Raw genomic sequence first — 3,750 nt, 5'->3', positions numbered from 1 at the left:
CGTCCCCCACCAGGTCATCCTATGTGGCCAACACCAAGTCGAGCAAGGCATTACTCCTGGTGGGACTCCTTACCTCCTGTGTTAGGTGGAGGTCCTGAATACAGGTTAAAAACCTGTGTGAGTGGTTAGATCTAGCTGACTGTTACTCCCAGCATATGTCTGGGTATTTAAGGTCCCCCATGACTACCATGTCTCTAGACCACACAGGCTCTGAGAGCTGCCTGGAAAATTCCCTTGTCCTCCTGGTGTGGAGGTCTGTAGTAGACCCCCAGCACCAGGTCCCTTTCCCCCCAACCCCCTTGGATCCTAACCCACAGAGTCTTTGCTTGTCCATCCTCTGATCCCAATTTGATTAGGGAAGATGTGTAGCGTACTTTGACATAGAGAGCAACACTCCCTCCTTTCTTCCCTTCTCTATCTCTCCTGTACAACCTATAGCCTTCTATTCCTATCACCCAGTCATGAGTAGAGTCTACCAGGTTTCAGTTAGACCCACTAGGTCAAAGTTATTGCTCGCAAGCAAGAGTTCTAGATCCTCTTGCTTGTTTCTCATGCTCCTGGCATTTGTATATATACACTTAATTACCCTGGTGGCTGCCCCTGGAATGCCCCTATACTGCTGTCTAATAGGTTCTTTGATACTTACCTGGGTTGATCTTGTGGGTATCTCATGGTTTAGTGTTCCATGGATCCCTCCATCCTTGTCCTCCCCTTCCTCAAACAAACCTAGTTTAAAGCCCACTGGAGGAGATCGGCCAACCTGAAAGAGAACACGCACTTACCTTTGGGAGAGAAATAAAGCCCATCCCACCCGAGCTTGTCTGTTGTTCAGAAGTATGGATTGTGGTCCAAAAAGCTGAAGCCCATCTCGTAACAGCAGCTCCAAAGCCATAAGTTGACCTCCCTGATGCAGGTCTGATGGCGTTGTCCATGTCTACTCACTAGGAGGACAGATGAGAAGACCACCTGTGCCCCTGGCTCCTTCAGCTTGGTCCCCAGAGCCTTATAGTCCTTCATGAGGTGATCTGGACCGTTCGCTGCTGCATCATTAGTGCCCACATGGATTAGGACCATGGGGTAATAATCAGTGGGCTGGATAAGGTCCAGGATCATCCCTGTCACATCCCAAATCTGAGCTCTGGACAGACAGGAGACCTCACATGTCATGGAATCAGGTTGACAGATGGGCCCCTCTGTTCCTCTCAGGATGGAGTTGCCTATGATGAGCACCTGGCATCTCTTCTTTCTCTGGATGTTCTGGCTTCCTCCAGTCTGTGCTGTGCATGGAGTGGCCTCCTTTCCAAGGGTTTTCTGCTCCTCTTCTTCCTCCTTCAATGTTGCCAGGTCCTCATACCTCTTCCCCAGCTGGATTGAGGGAGCTGACACTGCTCCACTATGATCAACCCTGGCTCTGGAGGGAACCTTTTGTCATTCCGCTGTGCAAGGCACCTCCCGGGGTGCTTCTCCATTTGGTGCTTGCCCTGCAAAAAATGGAAATACCCATCAATTTTATCCTCTGTCTCCCTGATCCCCCTCAGCCTACTAACCTCTGCCCAAAGAAGGGCTCATGTGGGATAGGTGGGGAGACCCCCGCTCCCTGCCCCCCCATCCCACAGGACATCCCTCAAAAGCAGGAAGGCAGGATGTCACCAACCCCCCTGTGGGCTTCATCTGGGTGGCGGCCTCAGAAGAGCCCCGGGTAGGCGGCGCCCCCTGGGCAGCACTCCGTGTCTTTGTCATTACTGTAGTTTGTGGTGCCTCGTTCTCTTCCTTGCTAAAGACTTGCTCCTGGCCCTCCTGCTTGCTTGCCTGCATGAATGCCGGCACAAACGCTGGCATGCCCTTACAGAGTGCACCTGTTTGTTCTCTCTGTTCATGTGCATGGCTTGGGAGCGCAGCTCCCTGCCAGCTCAGTCAAAAAGGATCCGGGGGGCTCTGCCTCCAGATCCTCCACAGCTGCGCTGGTTCGTCTACCCCACTTAATTTCAGGGAATCAGCCCCTGCTGCTGCTTCTGCTTCCTCAGCCACCGCTGATAAAGTTAGGGGGTACACGTCTGTGTGGTGCCCCAAGTGTGCCCGTTTGCTCCTCCTGGCTCCTCCTGCAAGCCCCAACTGCCAGAGGATGTGACAAACTGTGACTTTTAAAGGCCACAGTTTGAATCTCCCGCGGCTGCCCTGCTGCCAATCAGGAGTTCTGGGCTTCCCCGGAAGTGCGTGCCAGTTGCCCCTCCCCCTACGTTCCTTCCCGCTGGGGGATCCCAGAGTTCCTGGGATGGCTGGTGCCTCTGCCCCAGGGGATAGCCTCCGGGGGTATGCCCTCCCCTGGGGGGGACATTCCCCCCCTAGCCCACCCCCTGTTTGCTTGCTCTCTTCGTGTGCGTGGCTCGGGAGCGTGGCTCCCTGCTGGCTCAGTCAAAAAGGATCCAGGAGGCTCCCCTTCTGGATCCTTCTCATCTGTGCCAATTCCTCTACCCCACTTACCTTTGGGGGAATCAGCTGCTGTGCCCGCGCCGCTGCCTCTGCTACTTCTGCCGCCGCCGTTAAGGTTAGGGGGCACACGTGTGTGTGGCACCCCACGTGTGCCTGATTGCTCCTCTCGGCTTCTTCTGCAAGGTCTTTACAAGTAGTAAATATCAGAGCTCTTTACAAGTAGTGAATTGAATACCTTAGAAGGTCACTGGGATGTAGGAAGAAAATAATTATCCACAGTATTATAAAAGGAGAGAGAAAAGTTGTAAGGAGAGGAGGCTTGTTGTCAAGGCCATGATTTGCAAGGGAAGGAAATTCGTGATGAATGGTTGCTCCTTAAGGGAGCGATCCTAGAAGCACAAGGGGTGTCCATCAAGGGAAAGGTAGTAAAAGGGCACAGCAGTCCCCTTGGCTCAGCAGGGAACTCATGGACCTCCTGCATCTAAAAAGAGAGGCTTATAAGGATTGAAGACAGGAAACACCACTAAGGAAGAGTAGTCTGCATTGGTCCGCACCTGTAGGGAGTGAACCAGGAAAGCTAAAGCTGTAACCAAACTCCAACTGGCTACATGAATCAAGGACAATAAAAAGTCCTTTTTCAGATATGTGGGGAGTCGGAAGAAAAACAAGGGTAACTTCGGACCCCTGTTAAACTGAATGGGACAGCTGACAACCAACACCCAGGAAAAAGCCAACTTGCTTAATGATTACTTAGTGTCAGTTTTTCCAAAGCCCAAAGGGACCACCCTACCTAACATGATGCGGGATGGCTAGGGTGAGGGTGAATATATGCCCATCATTGTCATGGACCTTGTGAAGGAACACCTGGACACAAATCAGCTGGTTCAGACAGATTGCATACAAGAGTGCTTAAGGAACTGGCAGACATCATAGTGCAGCCACTGGTAAGGATACACTGGTAAGGAAACACTAAGACTACTTCTCATAACGCTTTGCTAGAGACATAGGAAATGAGGGTAGACAAAGCCATAGAAAAATATACTGTAGTACCCTATAAAAGCCACTTATTTAGGATTCCTAAATATGGGTTTGGATACCTGAAATTAGGCATTTCCTATAGAAAATGTTTGCCTAAAAATGTAAATACAAATGGAATATTCTTTAAAGAAAAAAATGTCCCTCCTTCAAGCAGAGCCAGAATTAGACTTATGATATCCTGGGGCAGAGAGTAAGGCATGGCTCATGAATGGACTTTTCCCATGTGATGTCCAGTTCAGATTTGCAATGACCTTATGCTTTCAGATAATAGGGACACTGACC

The sequence above is a fragment of the Gavialis gangeticus genome, unplaced genomic scaffold (assembly GCF_001723915.1).
Source record: "Gavialis gangeticus isolate Ggan-Ray unplaced genomic scaffold, GavGan_comp1, whole genome shotgun sequence".
Classification (NCBI taxonomy): Eukaryota; Metazoa; Chordata; order Crocodylia; family Gavialidae; genus Gavialis; species Gavialis gangeticus.
Note: the sequence above shows the minus strand (reverse complement) of the source record.